The sequence below is a fragment of the Lepidochelys kempii genome, chromosome 2 (assembly GCF_965140285.1).
Source record: "Lepidochelys kempii isolate rLepKem1 chromosome 2, rLepKem1.hap1, whole genome shotgun sequence".
Taxonomy (NCBI): Eukaryota; Metazoa; Chordata; order Testudines; family Cheloniidae; genus Lepidochelys; species Lepidochelys kempii.
Window position 1 is genome coordinate 269708216 of NC_136381.1, and position 12396 is coordinate 269720611.

Sequence of the window (12396 nt, forward strand, 5' to 3'; positions counted from 1 at the left end):
ATAATCCATCTAGCCCAGTGTCCTGTCTTCTGACAGTGGCCAATGCCAGGTGCCCCAGAGGGAATGAACAGAACGGAAAATCATCAACTGATCCATCCCCTGTCACCCATTTCCAGCTCCAGCAAACAGAGGTTAGGGACACCATCTCTGCCCAACCTGGCTAATAGCCATTGATGGACTGATCCTCCATGAATGTATGTAGTTCCTTTTTGAACACTGTTAAGAGTCTTGGCCTTCACAACATCCTCTGGCAAAGATTTCCACAGGTTGACTGTGTGCTGTGTGAAGAAATACTTCCTTTTGTTTGTTTTAAACTTGCTGCCTATTAATTTCATTTGGTGACCCCTAGTTCATGTGTTATGTGAAGGAGACACATACAGCCACAAAAAAAATTGGGTTTGCTTTATTGAAGTCTCGAAACAGAGTCTCAGACCCTTAGTATCTACCAGCCGCCAGAGGCTTAAGCTAGCCAGTGCTTTGGGTATCAAGCCTCTTCTGTTCCTCTAGACCACTTGGTCAATTGCTGACAGTAATCCACCACCACAGAGGACTGCACTGTCAACTTGACAAGCTAAATGGCTTCACACTGCATTAACAGCTCCATTGGGTTCCCCTTCCCCACTGCATCAAATTTAAATTTCTTGTCCTCACCTTCAGCACTGCTCTCTCCCGCCCTTGTGCCCTAAAGCATCACCCTGCCCCTCCTCCTCCCAATGCCCCCTCAGTGCTTTGTCTGCTTCTCCCACAACCATCTCTGGGCCTGTGTCCGTGCCGCCCCATGCCCATAGGATACCCTGGGCTGGTCCACCAGACAACTATGCCTGCCTCATTTAAACCCTCCTGAAGAAACAAACACCAACAAGGAGTGAGTTAACAAGTACATTTATGTATTACTTTATACAGGATTAAAACACCCGGCTCCGCCATGCTGCCTACCTGCCTTCCCTGAATCACTGTGTAACCATCTTCTTTCACTGGTTTCCTTCACCTCCCACCCCCACCCCTCATCCCCACCCTTTGCTGAAATAACTAAAAAGAGTAAACTACAGATGTGTGATGCACCAGCCTACGGACCACTGCAGGTGCCCCCTCATGGCTCCCCAGTTTCTGCAGACTCAGGCAGGGTCACATTTGGGAGGTTTCCTACACAGTAACAAGGGGTTGGAATATTTTACTAAACATAAATTCTGCAGAAACTGAGGGCCCACGAGAGGGCTGCAAGAAACACTTCCAATAAACATTGCATTCTCTGCACTTCAGACTTCTGGTCTTTTCCTCTCTCTCTGCATGACAAGAACCAGGGGAGAAGGTGAAGGGAAAGCCCTCTAAAAAGTACCTCTAAGAAATTTTCCTAGCGATCTGTCTGGAGGACTCCCATGAGTTCTCAGTGTGCATCAACACCTTGTTCCACCATACTGATTAGAGGCACAGAGAAATGTCCAGCACACAGAAACACAGCAAGCCTTGAACATTTCTATAACCTGAACCCACCACCACACTACACAGAGCAAAGCCACTTACCAGGGGTCTCCTCTCCTGCTTCTTGCTCGCCAGAGAGATACTGCTGAGACTGGCTGGACACCTCTGGAGTGGTGAATAGTTCCTGGCTGCCTCCCTTATTTGGTGACCCTGCTGTGGGCTCTAAATCATCGTCTAACTCCACTTCTTCATCAAAGACTTCGTCCACTTTCTGCCTCCTCCAGTCCCGCTGAAGTATCCATGGGCTCTTGGCAGTGGAGGTGGGGTCGCTGACAAGGATAGTGTCCAACTCCTTATAGAACCAGCAAGTCCTCGGTGCAGCACCAGAGAGATAGTTTGCCTCCCTTGCCTTCTGGTATGCCTGCCTCAGCTCCTTTATCTTTGTTCTGCACGGCACCGTGTCGCGGTCAGAGCCCTGTTCACATACGCCTTGAGCGATCTGCCTGTAGGTATCAACATTCCTAGGGCTGAAGCGCTGCTGGGACTGCACAGCCGACTCTCCCCATATACTGAGTAAAGCCAATGGCTCTGCTGGGCTCCAAGCAGGAGAGCATTTGGAGCATGGGGCTGCCATGGTCACCTGGGAAGATGTGATGAGACCTCTCCACGCCGAGCAAACAGGAAGTGGAACTGCAAAAATCCGTGGTCCTTTAAAGGGGAGGGGCGGATGGTGGTTTACCTGGCTGCAGGGCAGCAGAGTTCAAACTGCTCACCAAAGTGGTCAGGATGGGCATTGTGAGACACCTCCTGGGGGCCAATTAAAGTGATAAAATCAAGCATGGGGCCTACCCTAGCACTTTGTCAGCAAAACGTTTGCAGAAAAAGCCTTATGTCTCTCGTCTGGGTGGTTTTATTTTGTCACCAAAACAGGGCACTTTTGCCGGCAAAGGTCTCACTGTAGTGTGTACGCATCCACTTTTGTCACCAAAACTGTGTTATGTAGACAAGACCTGAGTGTCAAATGTCCCCTTCCTGAGCAAGCTCAGAGAGAAGCCAAAGGCAAACTATGAGCTCATCTAATTGAAACCAATATTCTAGACCCAGCACAATCTGGATTCAGGCCCGAACATGGAACTGAAACCACTTTAGTGGCCCTGGTGGGTGCTCTCCTGCTGTCCGTGGATAGAGGAGAGACATCCATTCTCATCCTCCAGGACCGCTCTGCAGCATTCAGCACTGTAGACCATGAGATCCTGTCCTTGAAGGCCCCCTCCACAGCGGTCTGCAGAGACTCTGCACGCTCCCCCAGCAGCAGATGATCCTCTTCTTCCTTCTCCTTGGGGCTCCAGCAGCTCCCAGGCAGCAAACACAGCAGCAGCGGCGGCTCCAGCAGGCAGTCCCGTGGCCAGGCAGGAGGGACCCTTCTCAGGTGGTCATGGTGCCCACAGCTGCAGCAACAGCTGAAGCAAGGGTCCCTCACTCCCCTTCTCTGGGGAGCAGGCCAGCAGCCCCCCCCCCCCCCCAAGGAGCTTCAGCAGGAGCAGCAGCAACCAGGGGGTCCACCAGGTAGCAGAGAAGGGGGGAGGGGTCTGGTCCAGACAAGGGAGTAGCTGGAGCAGCAGCAGCGAAAGCCCAGGGCCTAGCAGCGGTAGCAGCCCTCCACCTCCCTCCCTCCAGGCCAGAGGGCTACAGGAGGGTGCTGTGGAAGGCAGGAGTCTGTTCAAAGGAAACCACGCTGGCCACTGGATGAATAGTTTTCTGTTCCCTGAGTTATGAGAGCAGGGGTTGCCCAAGAGCAATCAGGAACCTGCTAGAACCAATTCAGGCAGGCAGGCTGATTGAGATACCTGGAGCCAATTAGGAACTTACCAGAATCAATTAAGGCAGGCAGGCTAATCAGGACACCTGGCTTAATGTAAGCGGGGGGGGGGGGGCGGGTGTGAATGGTCCCGCTCTTGTGCGGAACTTTCCTGGCTTCTGTACTACCCCGGTGAAATGGGCTAGCGGAAGGATCTGAGTCCTCGCTCCCACTTCCTTTACCCAGTGGCCTCCCTGCCCTCGAGGACTCCCCTTCCACTCTCCTGTGTGGCAGAGTCCTCGGAACCCCAGCAAGGCCGGGCCCAGGATTCCTGGGGGGCTCGACCCCAACCTTGCTGTGGTCACCTAGGACAGGGGCTGGGGTGTCCCCACGCTGGGGTGCTCTCTCTGCACTGGACACTTCCCTGACCCACTGATCATAGCATACAATTTAAAGCAAATACAGTTTATTTAATCGGAAATTAGTTTAAAAAGGAATCAGGAAAAATGGGAAAGGTTAAAGGAAACACGTCACCCCGTTCTGTGGCAGGGAACATCACAAACAGTGTCTCTGGAACGTCAGGGCTGTTCACCGTCTGTTCCTTGTCAGTCCCAGGCCCCCTGCTCAGGCCCTGGCCGTGCTGCAGGGATGCTGTGATTTGGACACTTGCTCTGGTGGTGGCCACGCGCTCGCAGGCTCTGGGTGGCAGGACCCTTCTTCCCAGCGTCGCCCCCGCCCTGTCGGGGTTACGGTCCCCCTCCAAGCCTGGCCTGCAGAGCCTCTCGGCTGGGGGCGTCTACCTGCTTTGGGCCCACTGCCCAGGGTCCCCCTCGCTCTCCCCAGCTGCTCACGGCGCCCGGCTCCAGCCCCACCACTCTGCCCCAGCACGGCTGCTGCTGCTCTGCCTCCAGCTCCCTGGGCTGCGTCTCTGGCCCCTCTGGCTGGCCCAGCTCTGCCCCCCACTCAGCTCCGGCCCCTGATCTCTCCTTAGCTCGGCCCCCCTCTGTCTGACCCAGGCAATTCCAGCTCACACGGGGGATGGGACCTCCCTGGCCTCCTGACTCCCTGATTAACCTGCCCGCCCTGTCAATCAGGCTGACCTGGAGCATTGGCCTCTCCCCATTGCCCCTGGGGACTGTCAGTCTCAGGGTCCTGGTTTCCCATCCACCCTTCCCCTTTTGGTACTGGGAGCTAGCAACCAAAACACCCCCGCTGAGTGTTAGTAAGGGGGCAACAGCCCCCTTACATTAAAAAGGATCCGTCAGTGAGGGGCGCGCAAGGAGCTGAGAGTGAGAGGGCGCGCTGCTGGAGGACTGAGGAGGACGAACGCTCTCTGGCATCAGGGGGAAGGTCCTGTGGTGAGTATAAGAAGGTGTTGGGAGGCGGCCATGGGGATGTAGCCCAGGGAGTTGGAACTGTCATACCGCTGGTACAGGAGATGTAGACACCTGCTATCCCCAGGGCCCTGGGCTGGAACCCGGAGTAGAGAGCAGGCCCGGGTTCCCCCCATCTCCACCCCCCGCCCAACTCCTTACTTTACACAAGGGGAGTTGACCTCGACTGTGAGTCACATCAGATGGGGAAGGTCTTTGGCCTGTCCCCGACCCACTGGGTAGGACAAGAGACCGCAGGGTTTGTTCTCCTCCCTTTCCCCATGCTGGCCAGTGATGAGGTTACCTGGGCAAACAGCAAGTTTGAGCCACTGGCAAAAGTGGCCTAACGGAGGGCTGCCGTGGACCTCTGAGGCGAGCAAATCTGCCGGAAAGCACAGGACCCACCAAGGCAGAGGAGGAACTTTGTCACAGTCCCCAGATGAAGTTATTCTTTCTTGTTGCTTGTGCTGTGGGGAGCTGCCCCCCTGCTGTCTTCTCAGCCTCTTTATAACTGGTGTTTACCTCCATTACAAATGTACTTACATTGTCTCTGGCTTACAAAGCTGGACCCAGGCAGCTGGACAAATTCATACTCCTTTGTGTAGAATAAACCTCTTTGTTAGCTTGGTCTAGAGATGTTTTACTAATGTATTTCCAGCATACATACATAATTCTCTATATCACACAATGATATTCATTACCAGCATGACACCAGTTTGGTCTGATATCGTGCAAGATACTCTTTGGATAAATATTATGACACGAGTGAGTGTTATGTATAGTGAGTTTGTCAGGCCTGGTAAGGTTTGTAGTTACACGCAGTGAACCGTTTGCCAGTGGGCATTGAGAGACTTATAGGGTCAGACCCTCTTTTAATTCTGTATTAATTAAGTCCAGTATCAGCCACTTCATTATCTTGCCTGGGATCAGTCAGACCTATAATTACCTGGGTCATCCTATTTATCCATTTTAAACATTGGCACAACATGAGCTTTCTTCCAGTCTTCTGGAATTTCTCCAGTGTTCCAAGACTTATTAAAAATCAACATTAATGATCCAGTGAGCTCCTCAGCCAGTTCTCTTAAATCTCTAGGAGGCAAGTTATCTGGATCTGCTGCTTTTAAAAGGTCTAACTTTAATCGGGGCTGTTTTTGCATCCTCCTGTTACTAATGGAATGGAAAATATTTCATCATCATATGATATGACAATATCATCTACCTTTTCCCCAAATACTGAAAAGAAATATTTCTTGAACACTTCTGCTTTTTCTACATTATTGCTGTCAGTTCTACCATTTCCAGATAGCACTGGACCAATACCTTTGTCAGGTGTGAGCAGGGTCCCAGGGAAAAGAAGCATGAGGTCACTTAATTAGGGCCAAACTGCAAAGAATGGGGCAAACAATCCCCAAAGCTGGTGGATATTCCAATACTTAGATTTACCAAGCCAGCATAAAGCAGCTTCTATAATACCTTACTGGTTACCCAGAAGCCAAAACGCAGTTCCGTTAGAACAACCCAGCCTTATGCATTCCACCTAGACACCCCAGTCAGATGTGATAAGGGAGCGGGTGCAACCAGTGTTTTTCCACACGTCTTTCCGGTCCATTACATGGGTGGTGCACCCCAGAGAATGGTGGGTGGACCAGGTACACCCCAACTGCAGCACATACATGGAAGGGTTGAAGCAACAATTTAATTGAGGCGCGAGAAGACGCACATGGAATGGTCGCTGGAGAAGGGATGTGTGGGCAGCACGAAACACAGGGTTGGGTGTATGAAATCGGGGGGGACCGTTGGGTAACTAAGTAACTGATAAGTCAGAATGTAAAATTGCAGCAGCAAATCAATGAGCGACTGGCACAGCAACGGTCTGCAATCTCAATGGGATGGAAAAGGGCAGCAAAAGTGAACCTGTGGCTCACTCAGTGGACAGGAAACCTCGCGATATGGGTGGGGGATGGCTTCAGAAGGCTAACTTGGGAAGGGGAGGTGTGTATGGGGATACAGAATGCTCAGCTCTGGGGCTGGCACCTGTTTAATAGTTACCATGGTGCCTTGGAATGGAACCGCTACTAAGGTGGTCCCCATGAGCCCTATGGGAATAATAAGACAGCGAGGAGCTCTCTGGGAACCACTGGAGGAACGGTGGGGAGAATGGAATGGTGTAAAATGGACAATAATTCAGTTAAGTAATTGTTTGTCCAGAGAACATATTTGTGTCCCATCCCAGTGGCCATGGAGGTGCAGAATTAATGGCCTGTTGCAAATGGGGACCATTAGGGGTAATATGTATGGAGTGTTTTCTGAGAATGTACACAACGCTTGGGGTCCAAGCATCTGGCACAGTTACAGACATCTACACGCTGCCATCAGGACTATGGTACACGAATGGATCTGTGGAACTCATGGCTGTGAACAATTGAACCAGTGTGTACTACCCAATTCCATACCATGTGGTCAAGCTGGCTTGGACAAAACCCCATTTTTCTGTGACTATCCAGTGGACTTGTGATATGGACAAAAGTACATGGACACTGCAGAGGCAGCTCACTGCAACTGCGAATAACTAGACACATTTCAAATATACACTCCAGAATGGTGTTACCGGATTTTAACCCTGTCAGAAGAAGCAGGGTTTTTGGTAATGGCCTGAATGTTGGACTATATCACAAGGGTCAGGGTTCCCGATGTTACTGTGAATCATTATGGTTGTTGACCTATTATTAAGTACACTAATCCTGCAATGTACACTGTGCTGGCTAAGGGGGGCACAGCCCCACAAAGCACAATCTCTGCTTCTCACGTATAAGCAATGTAATAGGCCCTCCACCAAAGTGTAACGGATAACCCGGCCCCAACCTTCTCGGCCCATCACTGTGGGGAGTCTGACACACTAATTGCACTCTACGTGCAGCACATCCGTACAAGGGAAGGTGCAGGGCACTATACTGCATAGGGAGCAGTGGGGCAAATGGAGCCCTGACACATTCCATCTTAATACCTGGCCCTCTCAGGAAATGTGCCACCACGTGCCCTGTGTTTTTCCCGGATACCTGGGCAGGAGGATCCCAGAAGAAAGAACGGGGTGGAGGGTTAGCATATAAGCCTGTTTGTTAGCCTGAGCTACAATTTTGGGTTTGGCTTTTGATACTCTTACATCCTTCCTAATGTGTGAAGAACAAAGAAACTGTGCTTCATTTTCCACAGCCAGCTGGGTTTGTCAGTATAATGGGAAGAGAAAAGGGATGGAGCAGGGCACGGTGGGAATGCAATGTAGAGGCGCACACTGTCTCAGCTCCTATCTTGAGGCAAGGTCAAGCAACCAGTCAGGAGGGGCAAGAGGGATTAGGGGGTGGTACAACACACTAAAAGACCAGAGAAATGCCTGCCCCTGACTGGAGTATAACCTCACGCCTGACTCCTCCCGTGGGGTACAAAAGAGGTGAGACAAAGACCCCCAACTCACGACCCTCCAGAACAGAATATGACCAGAAGTGGTAAGGGGTGTGACTAGGGGTGTACAGTACAGGTATATTTGAGCCTGCTAAGAAGGAGGAGGGGGGAGTGGGAAGGGGAATGGTAATAGGGCAATTGGTAGTTGGGAACAGGGGAAGTGGGCCATGGGGTAAAGGCCTGTGGTGTCAGAGCTGGGAACAGAAAACTGGGGAACAGACTCAATTGGCGTATGGAGATAAGCCCGACAGGTGTGAAGGGCTTCAGAATATGCTTGCTTGGAAACTGAACCCCAATAAACATTGCATTGTCTGCACTTGGACTTCTGGTCTTTTGCTGCTTGCTGTCTGCATGAGAAGAACCAGGGGAGGGGGTGAAGGGAAAGCCCTCTGATTGCAAGCAGTCAGAGCAGCTGCTTTACTAAGGGCCATGTGTCTTGTTCAGTTGTAAGAAGCGGAGCTCAGGAGCAGAAAGCAGGCTGTGTTCCCAAACGCCGAAGCATTTTTGCAGCAGGTTAATTATACTGTTAACCATCTCCCAGGGAAGCATGGGCAATGCTAATGATAGCAAGGAGAAACTGGGAGGGGAAAATAACTTCTTCTATTTCAATTGTATGCATTGAATATTGTTTTGATTTTAGCCAAATGGTTCTAGTTACTTTCTCAACTAGTGCTATTCACCAACTCTGCTTTAAATGTAGTAATGGGGAAAGAGTCATTTATATTTTGTTATTCTCCATTTTTGTATTTTCTTATGACCATTTTTTTCACAATCTATACACTTAACCTAGTAGTTGGTTAATCCGTTAGCTGTTAGCGTTAGCTGTGATTTCAGCAGAGGAAGAGGAAGAGTCTACGTGGATTCCAGCGGAAGATTCTGTTTGAGACTCAGCAGACCGTACAGATTTGGTGATCAAAGACTCTAACTGAGACTTAGGTGAACTAAATCTAAGCTTTTGGGGCTCTCAGTTTCTTCTCACTGTGTGTTTCTGTGGGGACTGAACTGTTCAGATTTTAATTTGTTTTCTGAAGATAATGTCTGTGCATTATAAAATAGTCATGCTGTAAAAATTAGTATTATTTCTTTCTTCATCAGAAGTTTTTATAAAGTTATTTAATTAAATTCATTTCTTTAGTTCCTTTCAGGACTTGAATGTGGGGAGGTTGACCCTCTGCAATTCTTACTGAAAATTCTGAGACTGAACTCTGGGTCTCCAGCTACTTTTCTGTAGGAGTTGGAGTTTCTTTTAGGCACTGGAGAAGGGCAATGAAGTGAACTCTAGCCCACCCAAAGGTTACATATGCATGCATCATTTTTGTATCTGAAGTTAGGAATATTGACTATGTATCTGTATTTCAAATGTACTACTTTGGGTGACACCCACAGCTAACCCTTCAGGTACAACGAAGAAAAAGTCAGACAGGGCTGATGGCCCATCTGCAAGGACAATGGACTGTGAAAAAGCGTAGTCTTCCTGTTGATACTCTAACAGCCTCTGCCTCATAGCAGCCGTGACACTACAGACGCAAGTGACCATGTCACCTGGTCCTAAACTCCATCTTAAACTGCTAGTATTTTTCCACTAGCAAGGGTGAGGATCAAACAGGGAAACAAAGAGTTTCCATTTTATGGAAATCCTTTCTATTTCTTTGCCTGTAGTATATTATTTCTACTTTTCGTAACTAATAAATTCTGCAATAGAGGGAAGAATATGTCCTCCAGGGGGAAATAGTAGACATAGACACAAAGGAGTGCTCGTGGTCTTGACCATCAGACTAACTTGGTATGCCTTGCGGGTGACCCCCTGTCTCTCACCATTAGGTCTCTATGGATATTGTAATTGTGGAAGGACCCCTCATTGCACTCCAAGGGCATCCTTACTAGGTATTATTGACTAGTCACTGGGGTTTAGAATCTCACAAGGAGATTCCTTTATAAACATGTAAAGGGGGCTTTGTAAGTTGAATTGTGATATAAGGGTACCTGAAGTTAAAAAAGGCAGCAGCACAGGGCTCGGTAATCCATACTCTGTGATGGCAGGGGAGTTGATTAATCTCTGTTTTTTATTGCTGCCAAAAGGCTGCAGTAACTCAGAACGTGTACCGTTCAAGCTACCTTATTTCAGTTCCCTCAACTCTCCCGGTTTGTGACTAGATCCGTCTACCAGCAACCTCCCCCTTGCTGCTTGGTAGGTCCCGACTGGGTAACAACATCTCGATCAGCTAAGAGCACATTAGCCATCAGGTGAAGAGAGACGGAGCTGACCCCTCTTCTCTCTGCTGTTTCTTGGGACTTGTTTAAGTAATCATTGAAACCGGTTAATGGGTTAATTATTTAAGGAGGGATGCCTCTAGGTATGTATCTCTATACACACATATATAGCTTGAAGTGCTAATTAGACTAGCCAGCAGAATTTAATTGAGTTCATTTGAAGTAGGGAGTTGAAGATGAATTAAGTAGAGTTACCCAAAATTTCTGGAAACCCAGTTGTGGTTAATCAAAATATAGCATAAAATACATAAAAAATCACAAAGGAGGTTTAGTATGAATGCAATATAGCCAGGCTATTTTGTGGGGTTTGATTGTGTGTTTAATGTAATGTTTAATATGTAGTATGCTATGTGGGGAGTTGATTTTGTTGAACCTCAGCCCCATCTGGTAAACTGCAGAAGGCAAACACAGGATGTGGGGAACCGGTTCTGCCTGAGTAAAACTGCCTACAGAAGCCTGAAACCAGAAGCTGGGCTCACTCCTCAGGATGTGGGGGAGGTGAACGAGCGATACAGCTTGTAACAACTCTGATGCAATTAAACAGCGATCATAGGCTGAACGGTTCATGCCTCCGGAGTCGATCCTTCCTTTCTCTCTCACTTCTAACCCCCAAGATGCTATAGTCCGGGAAAGTACAGAAAACTGTACTTACAAGTATCACATACAGCTAACGCTCATCAGGGGTCATGAGAAGAGATGGAAACTGTCTATGTGCTGCTGTAAGTATGAGCCGCACTTCCACCAAAGCCGGCTGTTAACAATCCAGGAAACTAAATTGCATAGAAATGGTTAAATAAAATGTTCAAAGGGAAAAAGAAAAACCCTTTACTTACCAAAAGTACTGAAAGCTCAGTCCCCCACCCCCACTGGTCATAGATACCGTAACCCAAATCTTGTACTCTGCCGGGCTGACAGTCACTGTGCTTTTAATTTATGATCTGTAAGCCAACAGGAAACAAAACTCACTGAATCTTTGACTAGCAGCTAACAGATTGCTGTGGAGACCATAGGGGAAATGCTTCTGAGCGTTCGGGAGGGAAAAAAAAGAGGTGGGCAAAGTGGATTGGAGTTCGATGTTTGTCCAGAAATTGAAAGAAGCAGGCAATGATCTGTCAGCAGGGTAAAATGTCTACCACACAGCTAAGTACGGAATTTCCAAATTCTGAAGATAATCCTGAGAGATTCTCAATCTATTTGTCCCTAGTTCAACTCAGAAGTAGGGAGTGTTCATGATGGAAAGACAGCTGGTTTCTCCATGCCATTAGCAAAAACAATGTCTACTAGGAACAAATGTCTGAGATAAAACGCACTATCTGGTGCACAGTACGTATGGCATAGGGATAGCATATGCATGGACAGCTGTTTCCTGTTTCAATTGATATAACTGCGTACACATGACAGCGGCTTGGTGCCACGAAGCTCATGGCTTTCTGGGCAGGTATCCCAAGGTCCTTTGCCTCACTGCCAGTCTCTGTGCATTCTAGGATTTTTCTGTCTGCACATTGCTCAAGCCACGCAGATGCTTGTAGAATTCTAGGATTTGGGGTCAAACTCCAAAGTCCCATGATTCTCCTCCCTCTGTCCCATGGCACTTCTCTTTATGGGTGTATTAGAGCCACTTTGAGAGCTTGCATCATTTTCAGACTGCTGTCAACCATCATGGATAAAACAATGCTCCACACTGTGAAGCTGGAAACTCCAAATACACAGAGGCTTTTGGGACATTATCTGAGGTCTTGGTTCCAGGTGGGTTTGGCTTTCAGTGGAAGCATCACAGAGTGGTTTATGCAGCTACAGCAGCAGCAGGGGAATGAGGAAGAGGATGATATCAAGCAACTGCTCCTGCAGAAACTTTTGTCTGAGCAGCATCACACAATGCAGTGCCATTTCTGGGCTTAAGAAACCAGCAGTGGTTGGGAAAGGTGGATAGAAAGCTGGCTAGATTGTCGGGCTCAACGGGTAGTGATCAATGGCTCCATGTCTAGTTGGCAGCCGGTATCTAGCGGAGTGCCCCAAGGGTCGGTCCTGGGGTCGGTTTTGTTCAATATCTTCATAAATGATCTGGAGGATGGTGTGGAT